The sequence below is a fragment of the Somniosus microcephalus genome, chromosome 24 (assembly GCF_052327205.1).
Source record: "Somniosus microcephalus isolate GS21.2 chromosome 24, FLI_Smic_1.0, whole genome shotgun sequence".
Classification (NCBI taxonomy): Eukaryota; Metazoa; Chordata; class Chondrichthyes; order Squaliformes; family Somniosidae; genus Somniosus; species Somniosus microcephalus.
Genome location: NC_141010.1, coordinates 1,594,951 through 1,614,852, shown reverse-complemented (window position 1 = coordinate 1,614,852; position 19,902 = coordinate 1,594,951). Strand labels below are relative to the sequence as shown.

Genomic DNA, 19,902 nt, shown 5'->3' with positions numbered 1-19,902 from the left:
AGCCAGTTGCCGGAACAAGCGGCATGCAGCAACGCGAGGGGGGTAGGTAAGTTCGGGCACCGGCTCCCCGGAGGGCAAGGCAGGGAACGATGACTGCTGCACAGAGTGCAGAGGAGGTGCGTAGCCTGGCTGAAATGAGCACCCAGGCCCGGCTCAGGCACACTGAGCTTATGGCTGCAGTGGGGAGGATGCCTCAGTCGATAGAAACACTGGCAAAGAGTGTGCTGGACTTTGGGGCAGCAATGGAGAGGACTGTCCAGGGCTTCGGGGCAGCAATGGAGAGGACTGTCCAGGGCTTCAAGGCAGTGATGGAAAGGACTGTTCAGAGCTTCGGACAATCCCTGGAAAGGTCTGTCCAGGGCTTGTCCGAGGCAGTGGAACGGACTGCTCCGGCCTTGTCCGAAGCAATGGAAAGAACTGTCCAGGGCTTCTCCGAAGCACTGGCACCTGCCACACAGGTCCTCACTGCTGCCACGCAGTCACTTGCTGGCCTCGTCCACACCCAGATTGAGGCAACGCGAACTCTCACTGCTGCCACCCTATCTGCATCAGCTAGGATCACCCCGGGCCCTTCCAGTACCATACGAGGCCAGGAATCAGTGGAGCAGTCGAGTGTGGCGGATGATCCGAACCGGTCCCCTCAGAGAGCCAGTGTGTCGTCCGACCATGGTGCAGGTGTCCTCTCTCGGCAGGTGACCATTGCTCATGCCACCGCTGGAACATCTGCAGTGCAGCTGCCACCACCTGCAGTGTACACTGCTTCCAGCCATGGCCAGCCAGCCTCCGCACCCTCCAAGCCGAGAGGTCGTCCAGGCCGTCCCTCAGGGGCTTCTGCACTTCCAGACAGTCAGCAGGCAACCCCCAGCCTTGACGCCGTCACTGGGGTTCAATTACGTAGGAGCAGCCGGGAGGGAAGGGGCTGACCGCGAAAGATTAGTCGGTCTCCATCAAGGGGCCAGCAGTAGAGGGAGGTGCTGAGACGTTTCTTTCTCCAAATTCAAGGACGCCCTCAACTGTTGTGATTGTTTGTGATGGTTTGTTTAGTTTTGCGGCTTTGCCAGAGAGTCAACTGTTATTTTGTTAGTTATGGTTTCTGTTGACATGACGTTGTTATGCTGGAAGGAAGCACTTTTTTGACAATTGTGGTAAACCACTTTTATTGTTCACTATCGTTACACTATGGTTATCACTGTTTATATCGTTACACTATGGTTAACACTGTTTACACTGTTGTATCACTACACAAGGTCACCTCTTGGCACGCTGTTATACCTGGGCTGACCACAGCTGACTCCGCCCATGGCTCCGCCTGCTTGCCCAGGTATAAAGGTGGTCGACTGGCTGGTATTCCTCCTTGTTGGACCCGATCACCCACGAGGGTGGGCTCTGTTATTTAGCCAATAAAAACCTATAGTTAATATCTTAACTCGTCGCTTTTCATTGGATGAATTGATAGGTATATCAATTTTATTGGCTAAATTTTGAAATGAGTGGATCGGAGCAGCCAAACGACCAGCCAAACGGCCAGCTACAACAGCCACAGCAGCCGGCCTGGCCGCGAGCCCTCCGACCGCCGTACCTGGATCTAAACCCACAGGCAGCGAACTCAGCCCTCGACTTCAAACACTGGCTGAGCTGTTTCGAATCCTACCTGGGAGAATCCGGCGTGCCTCCGGGATCCAAACTAAGAGTTCTGACCGCCCAAGTGAGCCCTAAAGTATTTGCATTCATCCAGGACCTTACTACATACGAGGACGCCCTCAACCTGCTGAAAGAGCAGTACCGGAGCCCGGTAAACTCTATGTATGCCAGACATCTCCTAAGATCCCGCTCGCAACAGCCAGGAGAGTCTGTAGATGAATTTTTACGGGCGCTACAAACACTCGGCAGGGACTGTGACTTTAAAGCTGTAACGGCTGCAGAAAATACTGAAGGGAATATCCGCGATGCCTTCGTGAAAGGCCTTCGGTCCGACTACTCACGGCAAAGACTGCTCGAATCAAAGGACCTCGACCTGAATACAACTGCAGCCCTCGCTCGCTCTCTGGAAGTGGCCCATCGGGACCTCGAGGCGTACTCCAGGTACTGTGCTGCGCGACCCTGGGACTCCGGCCCGACCCCGGCCGCAATACCCCTCGCACCGCCGCCTCTGGGACCTACCTCAGCGTCGGCGTCCCAGAACCGATCGGGACCGCCACCCCCGGTACCGGCTGCGACATCGGAGCCCCGCGATCGGGCCGCCGGCTGCTTCTTCTGTGGCCAGGCGAAACACCCGAGGACGCGCTGCCCTGCAAGAAACGTGACTTGCTCCGATTGCCACAAGAAAGGCCACTTCGCGAAGGCCTGCAGGGGGAGTGCCACAGACGCCAGCAGTGCCTCATGCGAGTTGTGGGGGCGGCCATCTTTCATCAAGGCCACAGATGCCAGTATCCCCTCGTGTGAGTCGTGGGGGCGGCCATCTTTGATCAAGGCCACCGACGCCAGCAATGCCTCATGTGAATTGTGGGGGCGGCCATCTTCTCCGCCATTTTATTCAACGTCGTGGGCGCCGCCATTTTGCCCACCACACTCGACCGCCACCTTGTCTCCAGACCCGACCACCGCCTCACCCGCAGACTACAGCAGCTCGCTCAGCCATACACTAGCCTCCGTCACACTGGACCAAGCTCGCCCGCATCACCTGTCCAAGTCCATGATGGACATCAAAGTAAACGGCCACGCCACGACCTGCCTGTTCGACAGCGGAAGCACGGAGAGTTTCATCCATCCAGACACGGTGAGCCACTACACCCTCACTGTCCGGCCAACGCGCAACCGGATCTCGATGGCGTCGAGGTCCCATTCTACAGACATCAGCGGCTACTGTGCTGTGACCCTGTCGGTTAGGGGCACGGAGTATAAAAATTTTAAACTCCTCATCCTGCCCCAGCTCTGCGCTGCCGTCCTACTAGGGCTGGACTTCCAATCCCACCTTCAAAGTGTCACTTTGGCATACGGTGGACCCCTCCCCCCACTCACAGTCGACAACCAGCAGCCTTTAAACCGCCCACCGCGTACCACCTGCGGCCTATCCACCCTCAAGGTCCCGCCCCCCTCCCTGTTCGCTAACCTCACCCGCGACTGTAAACCCGTCGCCACCAAGAGCAGGCGGTACAGCGCCAGGGACAGAGCTTTTATTAGCTCTGAGGTGCAGCGTCTCCTGAAGGAGGGCATCATCGAGAGGAGCAACAGCCCCTGGCGTGCCCAGGTCGTAGTCGTTAAGACCGGCAATAAAAACCGCCTGGTCATCGACTACAGCCAAACCATAAACCGGTACACCCAGCTGGACGCATACCCCCTTCCCCGCATATCTGATATGGTCAATCAGATTGCACAGTACCGGGTATTCTCCACCATCGACCTTAAGTCGGCCTATCACCAACTCCCTATCCGCCCAGAGGACCGCCAGTATACCGCCTTCGAGGCGAATGGCCGCCTCTACCACTTCCTTAGGGTTCCCTTCGGCGTCACCAACGGGGTTTCGGTCTTCCAAAGGGAGATGGACCGGATGGTTGACCAGAACGGGCTGCAGGCCACGTTCCCTTATCTAGATAACGTCACCATCTGCGGCCGCGACCGGCAGGACCACGATGTTAATCTGGAGAAATTCCTCCGTACGGCCGAACGGCTGAACCTCACTTACAATAAGGAGAAATGTGTGTTTAACACCTCGTGCCTTGCCATCCTCGGCTGCGTAGTAGAGAACGGAGTCATCGGCCCCGACCCCGAAAGAATGCGCCCCCTCATGGAGCTTCCCCTCCCCCACTGTCCAAAGGCGCTGAAGAGAACCCTGGGGCTCTTCGCCTACTATGCCCAATGGGTGCCGAATTATGCGGACAAAGCCAGACCCCTCATGAAGTCAACCTCCTTCCCCCTGACGGCAGAAGCGTGCGCAGCCTTCTCCCTCATAAAGGGAGACATTGCTAAGGCCACAATGCACGCGGTGGATGAGTCCATCCCTTTCCAAGTGGAGAGCGATGCATCCGACTTCGCCCTAGCAGCAACCCTTAACCAGGCGGGGAGACCTGTGGCCTTCTTCTCAAGGACCCTCCAGGGCCCTGAGATCCGACACTCTTCGGTCGAGAAGGAGGCCCAGGCGATCGTGGAGGCAGTAAGACACTGGAGGCATTACCTGGCAGGCAAATGATTTACCCTCCTCACCGACCAGCGTTCGGTCGCTTTTATGTTTAATAACAAGCTGAGGGGCAAAATCAAGAACGGCAAGATCTTGAGGTGGAGAATCGAGCTCTCCACCTATGATTATGATATCTTGTACCGGCCGGGTAAACTGAACGAACCCCCAGATGCTCTATCATGAAGTACATGCGCCAACGCGCAAATTGATAGACTGCAGACCCTCCACAACGACCTCTGCCACCCCGGGGTCACCAGACTTTACCACTTCATTAAGGCCCGCAACCTGCCCTACTCCATCGAGGAGGTCAGGACCATGACCAGGAACTGCCAAACCTGTGCCGAATGCAAACCGCATTTCTTTAGGCCGGACAGAGCAAGCCTGATCAAGGCCACCCGCCCCTTCGAGCGCTTGAGCATCGATTTTAAGGGGCCCCTCCCGTCCTCTGACCGTAATGTGTACTTCCTCAACATCATTGATGAGTACTCCCGTTTCCCCTTTGCCTTCCCCTGCCCAGACATGACCAGTACCACGGTCATCAAATGCCTGAACGACCTCTTCGCCTTGTTCGGGTTCCCGAACTATACACATAGCGACCGGGGCTCATCCTTCATGAGCGAGGAACTTCGCCAGTTCCTACTAGCGAGAGGCATTGCTGCAAGCAGGACCACCAGCTACAACCCCCGAGGGAACGGCCAGGCGGAAAGAGAGAATGCGACTGTCTGGAAGGCCGTTCTCTTAGCCTTAAAGTCTAAGGGCCTGCCAACCTCTCGCTGGCAGGAAGTCCTCCCGACAGCGCTGCATTCCATCCGGTCACTGCTTTGCACGGCCATTAACGCCACCCCCCATGAACGAATGTTTGTTTTCCCCAGGAAGTCGACTACGGGAACCTCGCTACCAACATGGCTGACTTCTCCGGGGCCCGTCTTGCTGCGAAAGCACGTGAGGGCCCATAAAACGGACCCCCTGGTCGAGAGGGTGGACCTCCTGCACGCCAACCCCCAGTACGCCTATGTGGCATACCCAGACGGGCGGGAGGACACAGTCTCCTTACGAGACCTTGCACCCTCGGGCACCCCTGAGACACCACCGTTACCCCCCACCACCCCCCCAAATCCAGCCCAGGTAGACGGCATGCCGGAACCCCACGAGCCTTCGCCGACCACGCAGACACCAGCATTAACATCGGATACTGCATCACCGCCGCCGCTGCTGCGCCGATCAGAAAGACTTACGAGGCCTCCGGACAGACTGACATACCCGAACTGGTAGTACACTTCACCCCGCCGGACTCAAATCTAAACAAGGGGTGAATGTGGTAAACCACTTTTATCGTTCACTATCGTTACACTATGGTAATCACTGTTTATATCGTTACACTATGGTTATCACTGTTTACACTGTTGTATCACTACACAAGGTCACCTCTTGGCACGCTGTTATACCTGGGCTGACCACAGCTGACTCCGCCCATGGCTCCGCCTGCTTGCCCAGGTATAAAGGTGGTCGACTGGCTGGTATTCCTCCTTGTTGGACCCGATCACCCACGAGGGTGGGCTCTGTTATTTAGCCAATAAAAACCTATAGTTAATATCTTAACTCGTCGCTTTTCATTGGATGAATTGATAGGTATATCAACAATAAAGAACATTTTTTATTTACAATGGTACTCGTAACTATTTACACTCATGGTGGCCTTCATAGGCTTTGTACGAGCCGAAGTGCGCAGGACGAATGACACCCATCATTCCGTCAGAGGGGCCTAGAACCGAGTCCTTATGAGCCTCTGACGGACGGCCCTTCCAGTTTCAGGAGCCCTCCCATCTTCCTCCTCCTCCTCCTCCTCGTCCGCATGCTCCTCCTCCTCCTCCTCGTCCGCCTGCTCTTCCTCCTCCTCCTCGTCCGCCTGCTCTGCTGGACCTTGAGGGTCGGCTGGCATTGGCTGGGTTCGTCGAATGGCCAAGTTGTGGAGCATGCAGCTGACGATGACGATGCGACCCATTTGCTCCGGCGAGTACTGCAGGACTCCCCCCGAATGGTCTAGACAGCGGAAACGCTGTGTGAGCACACCAATAGTGTGCTCCACAATGTTCCTGGTCGCCTGATGGCTGCTGTTGTAAAGCTCTTCTGCCGGGGTGGCGGGCAAACGGAGTGGGGTAATGAGCCATGGGCAGAGAGGATAGCCCTTGTCACCAAGAAGCCAGCCTCGTGGGTGAACCGGGCCCTCAAAAAGGTCAGAAACTGAGGTCTGCCGCAGGATGAACGCATCGTGGCTGCTCCCAGGGAATTGTGCGTTGACTGCCATGATCATCTGGCGGTGGTCACAGACCAGCTGGACATTGAGGGAGTGGAACCCCTTGCGGTTGCGGAATTCCTCAGGATTCTGTAATGGCGCCCGCAATGCCACGTGTGTGCAATCAATGGCCCTCTGCACCATGGGGAAGTCCGCAATAGCAGCGAAGCCCTGCGCGCGCTCCGCCTGCTTCTCCAGGGTCACAGGGAAGGTGATTAATTGACGCCTCCTTCTATAGAGGGCAGTTGTCACTTGCCGGATGCAACAATGCACTGCAAATTGTGATATATTTGCGATGTCCCCAGTGGCTGACTGAAAGGATCCGCTAGCGTAAAAGTTCAGGGCAACAGTCACTTTGACGGCCACCGACAGAGAGGTCCTGCACCGTAGACGCGGCTGCAGATCTTCAGCAAGCAGGTGGCACAGCTCAGTCACAACCTCCTTACCAAATCTGAGCCTTCGCAGACACTGCTCCTCCGACATGGTAAGGTATGACACCTGCTGCCTGAAAACCCTCGCAGCGTATCGTCGGATTGGGCGACCTCCATTGCCCCTGCTCCTTCTGGCCAATCCCAGCCCTCTCTCCCGCCGTCTCTGTGCCCCTTCCAAGTGTCCGGCCATGAGGACGTTCCCCTCCAAAGCAGCTCCCATTGCTATGCCAGACGGGCAACATGCAGAAATGTCTAGCGCTCCAACTGCTCCGGACAGGGCTGCAGGTCCCAAGTCTCCGAAGGCTAAATCCGAAAAATACTGTGCAACAGTAGTTCACCAACTCTCTCCAGCAACGATCAGAATGAACAGGCCAAGTGGCTGCAGCTTTTATACTAGAGCTGTCCCCTTTAAATAGCGCCCCCCAACTCCGAGAAGGGCCTGGGAACGTTCCATCCAACTGTCACTAATAGCGCCAGGCAGAAAGGTTCCGGGCGCCACCGAATATCTGGTCAGGGGCGCCAAAAAGGCGTTGCACACTGAAATGACGTCATGATCTGCCTGCGCACGCGGGCGCGCGCTAAGAGTTAGCGCAGGCATTAAATGGATACTCAATATGGGAGGTGTCGCTATCTTCATTGCGCCCGCCCGAACATTGGGTAACGCCCCAATTCTCGGGCTCTTTAGGCGCTAATCGCTGGTGCAAACAACCGAATTTCTAGGCCTTAGTCCTTTTAGAATTATTATTTACTGTGGCCCTGTTTGATTTACACCCTTGATTTCTTTGCCTTCCACTTTTGCTTTTCTCCTTCCTGTCTTTTGCTTCTATCCTTGCTTCCCTTTCCTCTGTCTCCCTGCACAGGTTCCCAACCCCTTGCCATTTTAGTTTAAACCCTCCCCAACAGCACTAGCAAACACTCCCCCTAGGACATCGGTCACAGTCCTACCCAGGTGCAAACTGTCCAGTTTGTACTAGTCCCACCTCCCTCAGAACTGGTTCCAATGTCCCAGGAATTTGAATCCCTCCCCCTTGCACCATTCCTCTAGCCACGTATTCATCTGAAATATCCTTCTATTTCTAATCTGACTAGCACGTGGCATTGGTAGCAATCCTGAGATTACTACCTTTGAGCTCCTATTTTTTAATTTACCTCCTAAATGGCGGCGCGCATGGACGCAGCGGCTTTGTCTCTCCCGAGACTGAGCGTTTTCACCCTCTTTCTGAGTCTCTTCTGGACTCTGCTGATACGGGAATTGAGGGCAGACCTACTGTACAGCCGGCAGACGCTCCTCGACATCGGGGCCGACTGCGTGCGGCTCACACTCGGCGCCGTCGATCTGCCTCCCGACATCGCCCGACCCCCGGGACCAGCGTGGCGTCCTTCCCCAGCCGGAAGTCAGCGCAGACCGCGCAGAGAATGCAAGCAGAAGCGGGGTAAGAGGGCCGGAATCCAAAATAGGCTGAAGAGGGCCCCACACAAACCCTCCCTCCCAAGTATTTTCCTGGCCAACGTCAGGTCACTAGAAAATAAAATGGATGAGATCAAACTTGATCTCTCCTCACAGAAAAGGACAGAGGAATGCTGCGCCATGATCGTCACAGAGACCTGGTTGAACAACGGCATCCCTGACACCACCATCCAACTAGAAGGACGCACGGTCTTCCACGCCGACAGAACTGCAGACTCCGGTAAGAGCAAGGGAGGCGGTTTGTGCATTTACACGAACAATGCCTGGTGCACTAACACGGACATAATCGATAGATCCTGTTCGGCTGATTTAGAATTCCTCATGGTAAGGTGCAGACCCTTCTACCTGCCTCGGGAATTCACGGCTGTTATCATCACTGCGGTCTACATCCCACCACACGCTAATGCCAAACTAGCACTGAAGGACCTCTACAGGGCCATCAGCGAACAACAAGCTGCGCACCCAGACGGAGCTTTTATCGTCGCGGGGGACTTCAATCACATAAACCTAAAAACTGTACTACCGAAATTCCACCAGAATGTTTCCTGCCCCACGAGGGGAGAACACACTGGATCAAGTCTACACGAGCATTGTAGACGCTTATAAGGCCATTCCCTGCCCCCACCTTGGGAAGTCTGACCACCTCTCCCTGTTTCTAGCCCCGGCATACAAACCGCTCATCAAAAGAGTGAGAACATCAGTGAGATCAGTGAAAGTATGGCCAGAGGGGGCAGTCTCGGAGCTTCAGGATTGCTTCGAACGCACTGATTGGGGCATGTTTGTCCATAATGACATCGAGGAATACGCATCCACAGTGTTATTCTACATTAACAGTTGCGTCGAGGTCGTCACGACCCATAAAAATATCAGGACATACCCCAACCAGAAACCCTGGATGAACGGAGAGGTCCGCTCGCTGTTGAAAGCACGCGACACAGTATTTAAATCTGGCGACGCGGCGGCTTACAGTGCAGCTAGGACCAACCTAAAAAAGGGTATCAGGACTGCCAAAAGGAAACAGACACTGCGGATAGAGGATCATTCCAACAACAACTCGGACCCCCGGCGCATGTGGCATGGCATCCAGTCCATCACTGACTACAAGAGCAAAAACACCAGCCCCCTGGTTAGCGATTCCTCCCTTCCGGAGGAGCTTAACAACTTCTACGCTCGCTTCGACAGGGACAACAGGGAGCCAGCTACCAAAGCCTTGCCACCCCCGGAAGACCAGGTGCTCACTCTGTTGACCTCCGACGTAAGGGGTGTTCTACGCGGAGTGAACACACAAAAGGCTGCTGGACCGGATAGCATCCCTGGACGGGTACTCAAGGAATGTGCTGATCAGCTGGCTGATGTCTTCACCACCATCTTCAATCTGTCATTGGCCCAGGCAGTAGTCCCTACATGCTTCAAGACCGCTACCATTATTCTTGTGCCAAAGCAAACGGCTGTGACGTGCCTGAACGACTATCGACCTGTTGCACTCACACCCATCATAATGAAGTGTTTCGAGAGACTGGTCCTGGCTCACATCAATGCCAGTGTTCCCGCCTCTCTTGACCAACACCAGTTTGCCTATCGTGCAAACAGATCAACGGAGGATGCAATCACAACTGCTCTACACTCTGCACTGAATCACTTAGATGGTAAAGAGACCTACATCAGAATGCTGTTCATAGACTACAGCTCAGCATTCAACACTATCGTCCCCAACAAGCTGGCCACCAAACTCCACACTCTTGGCCTGAACACTTCCCTCTGCAACTGGACCCTGGACTTCCTAACAAACAGACCCCAGTCTGTCAAATTAGGTGACCACACCTCCCCCCCCGACCCTGAACACGGGGGCCCCACAAGGATGTGTGCTGAGCCCCCTCCTCTACTCCCTCTTCACCCACGGCTGTGTGGCTGTTCGTGGTTCCAACACCATCATCAAGTTTGCGGATGATACCACGGTAGTAGGCCAGATCACCAACAACGATGAGTCAGCCTACAGGGAGGAGGTCCAGCATCTCGTGAAGTGGTGCGCCGATAACAACCTGGCCCTTAACATCAAGAAAACCAAAGAAATCATTGTGGACTTCAGGAAGTCTAAAGACGGAAGTCACACCCCCATCCACATCCATGGGGCTGTGGTGGAAAGGGTGGACAGCTTTAAGTTCCTCGGAGTCCACATCACGGAAGACCTCTCCTGGTCCCTCAATACCTCCTCTCTGGTGAAGAAGGCCCAGCAGTGCCTATATTTCCTAAGGAGGCTGAAGGGATGTAACCTGTCACCCCTGATCCTCTCTAACTTTTACCGCTGCACAATAGAGAGCATCCTGACGAACTGTATCACAGTATGGTATGGCAGCTGTAGCTACTATGACCGGAAAGCCCTGCAGCGGGTAGTCAAAACTGCCCAACGCATTACCGGCACCCGGCTACCGACCATAGAGCACATATACTAGAAACGCTGTTTACGGAGGTCACGGACCATCATCAAAGACCCTACCCACCCCAGCCACAGTCTGTTCGCCCCCCTGCCATCTGGGAGACGCTACAGATGCATTCGCACCCGTCCGACCAGATTTAGGAACAGCTTCTTTCCCAGGGCTGTCATCCTACTGAACTCCACAAATAAACTCTAAAGCCTGCACATCTGCCAATGCACTTTTTATGGTTATGTTAATGTATTACAAGCCAAATGTATGTTGAATGTTTAAATGTCTTAATCTAAATGTACACTCTCGGGAGCCGCAAGCCTACATTTCGTTGTACTGCACTTGTGCACTAACAATGACAATAAAGTTGATTATTATTATTATTATTATTATAACTCCCTATATTCAGCTTTTAGGACCTCATCCCGTTTTTTACCTGTACCGTTGGTCCCTGACGTAAGGAAACTACGAGGCACTTGGTCTGAGTATTAAACAAGGCTTTAATCAACTGTTCTTCAACATGGAGATCGAGTTGTGTCCTTCACTAGTTCCTGTTAAAGAATGTCCTGAGCAAGCTGGGCCCATGCCCGAGTATTTATACTCTCCCTGGACAGCGCCACCAGCAGGCTGCCCAGTGTTATTATATAAGTCATTTCCACATGAATGACAAGATTCATGTCAGTACCTATATGAAACATGACATCTGGCTGTTCACCCTCCCCCTCCAGAATGCCCTGCAGCCGCTCCGAGACACCCTTGACCCTTGCACCAGGGAGGCAACATACTATCCTGGAGTCTCGTTTGTGGCCGCAGAAATGCCTATCTATTCCCCTTGCAATAGAATCCCCTATTGCTATAGCTCTCCCACTCTTTTTCCTCCCATCCTGTGCAGCAGAACCACCCATGGTGCCAGGAAGTTGGCTGCTGCTGCCTTCCCCCGATAAGCCTCCTCCCCCAACAATATCCAAAGTGGTATATCGGTTTGAGAGGGGGATGGCCACAGGGGACCCCTGTACTACCTGCCTGTGCCTACTACTCTGCCTGGAGGTCACCCATTCCCTTCCTGCCTGTGCAGCCTTTACCTGCGGTGTGACCAACTCCCTACACGTGCTATCCACGATGTCCTCAGCATCACAAATGCTCCAGTATGTATCCATTCACAGCTCCAGCGCCGCAATGCAGGCTGCCAGTAGCTGCAGCTGGATACACTTCCCACACACATGTTCGTCAGGGACACAGAAAGTGTCCCTGATTTCCCACATAGTGCAGTAGGAGCATACCACGGGGCCGAGCTGTGCTGCCATGACTTACCCTTTAATTAATTCAAATTAAATTAAATCAAATCAATACCAATAATTATACTACAATTAATTGATATACTCAAGGGCCCTTGTTCACTAGCACTCCCCGCTACACAACAGAGACCTTAGAAACTATAAACCACAAAAATTAAGACCTTCTGAACTTTATAAACTATTAACCTTAACTGTCAAACTATAGAGCAGTATTAGTACTCACCCAATCAGCTGCTTCCTCTTGCCCGCATCACTTTTTGAATCGTGACGTGGCTCTGGAACGCCGCCGCCGGTCTGCGAGATTGGCAAGTCTCTGAGGAAAAAAGCCAGCAAAAGCGAGTTCAAATACTCACTGTGCTGCCGCTCTCCTACTGCTCCCGACACCGGTCTCTGAGGAAAAAAGCCCGTGCAGTCTGTGCCTGCATGAGAGCAGTCTGAGCTTCCACTGCAGCACTCTGACATTGGGCGGCTTCTGCTTGTGCACAATGGAAGCCAAGATATTGGCCATCAGACGCTTCATGATGGTTGGGTTCACAAGTGCACTAATGGAGTTGGCCATCACTTCCATGCTGGAAATCATGGGCCCCAAGCTCTGCGCAAAGCCCTGTGCAAAGTTGGTGCTGGACTCCTCCATGCTCCTTGACATTGCACTCAGGCTTTCTGGCAGGCCTGCCAATGCACCAAGCATTTCTTTGTGCATACCCATCAGTGTTCTTCTGTAGGCCGCCCCATCGAAGTCTTCAACTGAGTCCTGTACAGCAGAATTTGTGTGCGCCCTCACCCTCTGGGACACTGGCTGCAGGCCACTCATGTCCGGTGACTCACCACATGCAGATCTTATCCTATCTTCTAAAATATGTGGAGTGTCAGTATCTGAGCTGGTGGCTGCAAGTGTGAAATTGAATGACGGTGCTGTGTCTTCATCATCAGTGTATTGGTGCTCTTCTATTTTGTGCCCCTCCACCAGTGCCTGACCAGGTGGCAGTTCTTGACTATCTAAAAGGAGAAAGGCACATGGGTAAGGTTGTGGTGAGGGGAGCAAAATCAAGAGGTGCATGCTTACACCATGTGCAGCTTGTAAGTCAGAAGAGGTTGTGGAATGAGGGGGAAGTGAGAAGGAGGATTACGTGTAACGTTACTGTTGTCTTGTATTTTTTCAGCCCCGCCGCTGGCCACGGTCTCAGCGATGGCCCTCCCAATAATGGCCAGTACCGTCTTCTCCATCAGGGTAAGGTTATGCAGGTGCGCCTGTCCCCCACTGGTTAGGTCCTGCTGCCACCTTGTCCTACAAGAGAAAGGGAAGTGTGTCAGTGAATGTGGTGCAATGTGCTTGGGTGATATGCCTGTCATGGTTGAATAGCTGACCATGTGTGCAAGCTGTGGGATGTGGGTGTGAGGCTTGCAGCAGTGGTAAGTGTGTGAGGGTGAGGCGAAGCTATGAATGTGAGGTATGAGTCGTGTTCTAGAGGTATGAGGCTAGAGTGCAGTTTGTCACGGAGTGCAGCTCGGAACAGAGTGTAAAGCTGCGAGTTTGCTTCCAGGAGAGCAGGAGTTAAAAAGCTGCACAAGAGGGGACAGACAACCAGCGGGAGTTCAGCTCTGTGACACCCCCCAACCGCATTTGGAGAAAAATAAAGGGTGACATCACAAGGAAAAGGGTAAGTGATTGGTTGGTGAGTACTTTGCTCACATCCCTTATCTTTTAAAGCCCAGGAAATTTATTAGTAATTGTAAGGTTTCATTAGCACTAGTTTACCAGCAGTAATAAATCTTATTAGGTGCAGTAATAAATTAATTAAGACTCAATAAAGATGGCAGGGCAGGTGATGTGTTCCGACTGCAGTATGTGGGAGCTCCTGGATGCCAGTGTGATCCAGGACGAACACGTCTGCGGTAAGTGTCTGCGGCTCGAGGAGCTTCGGCTCAGAGTTGATGAGCTGGAGGCCGAGCTGCGGACTCTGCGATGCATCAGGGAGGGGGGAAGTTCCCTGGACACGTTATTCCAGGAGGCAGTCACGCCCCTTAGGATAGGGTCTTCTGATTTGGTCAGTGGTCAGGGACAGGAGGATGTGACTGCGAGTGAGGCAGGTATGGGGACCCAGGAGGTGGAGGAGCCTCAGCCTTTGCAATTGTCCAACAGGTTTGAGGTTCTTGCGGCCTGTTTGGATGAAAGCGGTGGCTGCAGGTTGGATGAGCAAACTGACCATAGCACCGAGGTACAGGAAGCCATTCAAGCGGGGGGAGTTAATAGGAATGTAGTGGTAATTGGGGACAGCATAGTCAAGGGGATAGATACAGTTCTCTGCGGCCAAGAGCGAGAGTCCAGACGGCTGTGTTGCCTGCCCGGTGCCAGGATTTGGGACGTCTGCTCTGGGCTGGAGAGGAACTTGCAGTGGGAGGGGGAGGAGCCAGTGTCGTGGTCCATGTAGGTACCAACGACATAGGTAGAACTAGGAAAGAGGTTCTGCTGAGTGAGTATGAGCAGCTAGGGGCTAAATTAAAAAGCAGAACCTCAAGGGTAATAATGTCTGCATTATTACCTGAGCCACGAGCAAATTGGCATAGGGTAAATAAAATTAGAGAGATGAATGCGTGGCTCAAAGACTGCTGTGGGAGAAATGGGTTTCGATTCCAGTACTGGGGAAAGTGGGATCTGTGTCGTTGGGACGGTCTTCACCTGAACTGTGCTGGGACCAGTACGATAGCAAAATACTGCAGATGCTGGAAATCCGAAATAACAACAGAAAATGCTGGAAAAACTCAGCAGGCCAGGCAACATCCGTGGAGAGAAAATAGAGTCGACGTTTCAGGTGAACCCTTTTTCAAAACTGGAAAGGAAATGAAATAGATCGAAGGCAGGGCTGGGAGAGAACAAAAGAAGAAAAGAGACATTAAGAGGTATTCAAAACCAGACGAGATGGTAATAGGACAAGTGGAGACAAAAGACGGTTCAGTTTAGGTGCGAAGTGTACTGGCAGAAAGAGAGACAGCTGCCATGTGGGAGAGAGAAAAAAAAGGAAAGGGGGGGGAGGGAAAACCCAAAACAAAGGGGTGGAAAAAATATATAAGTAAAAATGTAATAGGGGCTGAGGTTACGATCTGAAATTGTTGAACTCGATATTGAGTCCGGAAGGCTGCAGAGTGCCTAATCGGAAGATGAGGTGCTGGGACCAGTGTTCTGGCAAGTCGTATAATTGGGCGGTAGAGGGGGCTTTAAACTAAATAGTGGGGGCATGGGATCAAATTTGGGAAGATGTGGTAATTCAAAGATTAGAGACAAGGCAATAGAGAAAGGTATTAATATGGGAAATGATAAACAGACCGTGACAGGACGGGATAGAGAGTACAAATCTAAGAGTAAATCAATAAGGCTAGAGGTTACAAAAATAATAAAAGGACAAAACTAAAGGCTCTGCATCTGAATGCACGTAGCATTCGAAACAAAACCGATGAACTGATAGCGCAAATAGAAATAAATAAATATGATCAGATAGCCATTACAGGAACATGGCTGCAGGATGACATACGTTGGGACCTGAATATTGAAGGGCACATGACATTTAGGAAGGACAGGAAGGTGGGAAAAGGTGGAGGGGTGGCTCGGTTAAGTAATGATGGTATTAGCACAATAGAGAGGGATGACCTAAATTCAGGAAACCAGGATGTAGAAGCGGTTTGGGTAGAGATGAGAAATAATAAAGGCAAGAAGTCACTTGTGGGAGTGGTGTACAGGCCCCCTAACAGTAACCACATGGTAGGATGGAGTATAGAGGAAGAAATAATGGGAGCTTGTCAGAAGGGTACAGCAATAATCATGGGGGATTTTAATCTGCATATAGACTGGGAAAATCAGATGGGCAAAGGTAGCATAGATGAGGAGTTCATGGAATGTTTTCGGGATAGTTTCTTACAACAGCACGTTCTGGAGCCAACCAGAGAGCAGGCTATACTAGACCTGGTATTGTGCAACGAGATAGGATTAATTAATGACCTCATAGTGAAGGCGCCCCTAGGTAGCAGCGATCATAATATGATTGAATTTTACATTCAGTTTGAGAGAGAGAAGAGTGGGTCCAAGACTAGTATTTTAAACTTAAAATAAGGGCAATTATGAGGGCATGAAAGTAGAACTAGCTAAAGTGAGCTGGCAAATTAGGTTAAGGGCTAGGTCAATAGAGTTGCAGTGGCAGACATTTAAGGGGATATTTCAGAATGCACAGAATATATACATTCCAACAAGAAAGAAAAATTCCAAGGGGAGGACCCACTATCCGTGGTTAACTAAAAAAGTTAAAGATAGTATTAAACTTAAAGAAAAAGCATATAATTGCGCAAAGATGGGTGGGTCAGAAGATTGGACAGAATATAAAAAAACAGCAAAGAATGACTAAAAGATTAATGAGAGAAAAATTAGAGTACGAGAGAAAGCTAGCTAGAAATATAAAAACAGATATTAAGAGTTTCTATAGATATTTAAAAAAGAAGAGTTAACAAAGTGAGCGTCAGTCCTATAGAAAGTGAGTCTGGTGAATTAATAATGGAAAATAAGGCGATGGCAGTTGAATTGAACAGGTATTTTGCATCGGTCTTCACTATAGAGGATACAAGTAACATCCCAGGAATAGCTGTAAATCAGGAAATGGAAAGGAGGGAGGAACTCAAGAAAATTATAATCACCAGGGAAGTGGTACTGAGCAAATTGTTGGAGCTGCGGGCTGACAAGTCCTCAGGTCCTGATGGACTTCATCCTAGGGTCTTATAAGTGACTAGTGAGATAGTTGATGCATTGGTTTTAATTTTCCAAAATTCCCTAGATTCGGGGAAGGTTCCATTAGATTGGAAAATAGCGAATGTAACTCCTTTATTTAAAAAGGGAGGGAGACAGAAAGCAGGAAACTACAGGCCAGTTAGCTTAACATCTGTCATAGGGAAGATGTTAGAAGCTATTATTAAAGACGTTATACCAGGGCACTTAGAAAAGTTCAAAGTAATCAGGCAGAGTCAACATGGTTTTGTGCAAGGGAAATCATGTTTCATCAATTTATTGGAGTTCTTTGAGGAAGTAACATGTGCTGTGGATAAAGGGGAACCGGTGGATGTACTGTACTTAGATTTCCAGAAGGCATTTGATAAAGTGCCACATCAAAGGTTATTGCGGAAAATAAAAGCTCATGGTGTAGGGGGTAACATATTGGCATGGATAGAAGATTGGCTAGCTAACAGGAAACAGAGAGTAGGCATAAATGGGTCATTTTCTGACTGGCAAGATGTAACGAGTGGTGTGCCACAGGGATCAGTGCTGGGGCCTCAACCTTTTACAATTTATATAAATGACTTGGATGAAGGGACCAAAGGTATGATTGCTAAATTTGCTGATGATACAAAGATAGGTAGGAAAGTAAATTGTGAAGAGGACATAAGGAGGCTACAAAGGGATATAGATAAGTTGAGTGGGCAAAGATCTGGCAAATGGAGTATAATGTGGGAAAATGTGAAGTTGCCCATTTTGGCAGGAAGAGTAAAAAAGAAGCATATTATCTAAATGGTGAGAGATTGCAGAGCTCCGAGATGCAGAAGCTGGGTGTCCTAGTGCATGAATCACAAAAGGTTCGTATGCAGGTACAGCAAGTAATTAGGAAAGCTAATAGAATGTTATTGTTTATTGCGAGGGGAATTGAATACAAAAGTAGGGAGGTTATGCTTCAGTTCTACAGGGCATTGGTGAGACCACATCTGGAGCACTGTGTACAGTATTGGTCTCCTTATTTAAGGAAGGATGTAAATGCGTTGGAAGCAGTTCAGAGAGGGTTTACTAGACTAATACCTGGAATGGGCGGGTTGTCTTATGAGGAAAGGTTGGACAGGCTAGGCTTGTATCCACGAGTTTAGAAGAATAAAAGGTGACTTGATTGAAACATATAAGATCCTGAGAGGTCTGGACAGGGTGGATGTGGAGAGGATGTTCCCTCTTGTGGGAGAATCTAGAACTAGGGGTCATTGTTTAAAAATAAGGAGTCACCCATTTAAGACAGAGATGAGGAGAAATTTTTTCTCACAGAGGGTGGTGAGTCTTTGGAACTCTCTTCCTCAGAGGGCGGTGGAAGCAGAGTCTTTGAATATTTTTAAGGCAGAGGTCGATAGATTCTTGGTAAGCAAGGGGGTGAAAAGTTATCGCGGGTAGGCGGGAATGTGGAGTAATCGGATCAGCCATGATCTTATTGAACGGCAGAGCAGGCTCGAAGGCCGAGTGGCCGACTCCTGCTCCTAATTCGTATGTTCAGTAGAGAGTGTTGGCGGGCGAGTGATGGGATGTGGTGCATTGAGCAGTGTCTGAGGCTAGTGGTGCAAATGGTGGGATTATGGCATTTGAAGATGAAATCACTGACTTTGACCACTTGTGTGGGTCATTAAACTTCTTCCTGCACTGAATTCAGGTCCTCAGAGCGACACTACTGGCATCGACCACACCAGATATCTGCTTCCATTGCCTTTTCCACATTTGCCTGGAGGACCTTCTGTGGAAACAGGACCTCTCTCCACCTGCCCACCTCCTGCACCAAGGCCTCCAGTGCTGCATCTGAGAATCTTGGAACACGCTCTCTCCCTTGTTGTGCCATCAGTAGTACTTTTTCCTGCTCAGACTCTGTTCCCCAGACCCTTTATGAGGTACAAACTGCCTTTAAGAAGTGCAGGCTAGCTTTAATTGGTGCTAGCCTCACACGAACTTGGGCCTCCTGCTGAGCATGCATTAACTCGGCAGTGTGTTTAGCGCTGGGCTGCACGCCACAACCATGCTAATCAGCAGGCAGCACGAAATTAGTGCTGTGCCTGTATTACAGGCCCGTGGGTTGATCCTGCATTGCGATCCCTGCGCCCATTTTTGGGGCCAAACATTTCTAGCTGCAGCTGGGTTGCAGTGGTGCTGGGAGTGCGGTTGTTTTTTTAAAATTCATTCCTGGGATATGGGCGTTGCTGGCAAGACCAGCATTTATTGCCAATCCCTATTTGCCCTTGAGAAGGTGGTGGTGAGTCGCCTTCTTGAACCGCTGCCGTCCGTGTGGTGAAGGTACTCCCACAGTGCTGTTAGGCCGGGAGTTCCAGGATTTTGACCCAGCGACGATGAAGGATCAGTGATATACTTCTAAGTCAGGATGGTGTGTGACTTGGAGGGGAACTTGGAGGCTGCAGTGTTGCTGGGTGGTGGTGTGCTGAGTTGCAATGTTTGTGTTGCAGTGTTGCTGTGTGTTGGGCTGGGGGGGGGACTGTGGTGTTGCTGAATGTTGGGTTGGTTTGCAGTGTTGCTGGGCATGGGTTGACTTGACTTGCAGTGTTGCTGGACTGAGTGGTGTTGCAATATTTCTGTGTTTGGTATTGGTTTGGGCTGAGTGTGGGATTTGGTTAGTTGCATAGTTGCTGGGTGTGGGGCTGTGTTGCAGTGTTGGGTTGTATTGTTGCTGGGTGTTGCTGGGTTGCAGTGCTGCTGGTTATTGGGCATGGACTGAATTGCAAGTTAGGTTGTGCTGCAGTGTTGATTTGCAGGGCTGGGTTGCTGAGTTATTTTGCAGGGCTGGGTTGCAGCGCTGCTGGTTAATGGGCCTGGCCTGAGTTGCAGCTCAGCTTGTTTTGCAGTGTTGGGTTTCTGAGTTGTTTTGCAGGGTTGCTGCGTCAGCCGCTGTTGCGGTAGTTTGTGCGCCGAGTGCCGGGGCCGCTCTCTCTCCGCCCCCGGAGCGCAGTGTCAGGCGGAGCGGAACCCGCGACACCGGATCCCCGAATCCCGACGCCAGGTAGGAAAAAAATCCGCAGAACTGGGATAGAAAA

At 51.3% G+C, this 19,902-nt stretch overlaps 1 protein-coding gene across 3 annotated transcripts in view; it reads left to right on the top strand.

Moving 5' to 3' along the window:
* The first annotated feature begins 19,414 nt into the window (after positions 1–19,414).
* ezh1 (enhancer of zeste 1 polycomb repressive complex 2 subunit) overlaps positions 19,415–19,902 on the top strand; it is a 72,474-nt gene continuing 71,986 nt past the window's right edge. The window contains exon 1 of one of the 3 annotated variants that reach the window (XM_085966051.1): positions 19,415–19,868. The gene's annotated coding sequence lies outside the window, so the exon portion shown is untranslated. The remainder of the gene's footprint in view (positions 19,869–19,902) is intronic. The other 2 variants (XM_085966052.1, XM_085966050.1) reach the window with 2 other exon arrangements.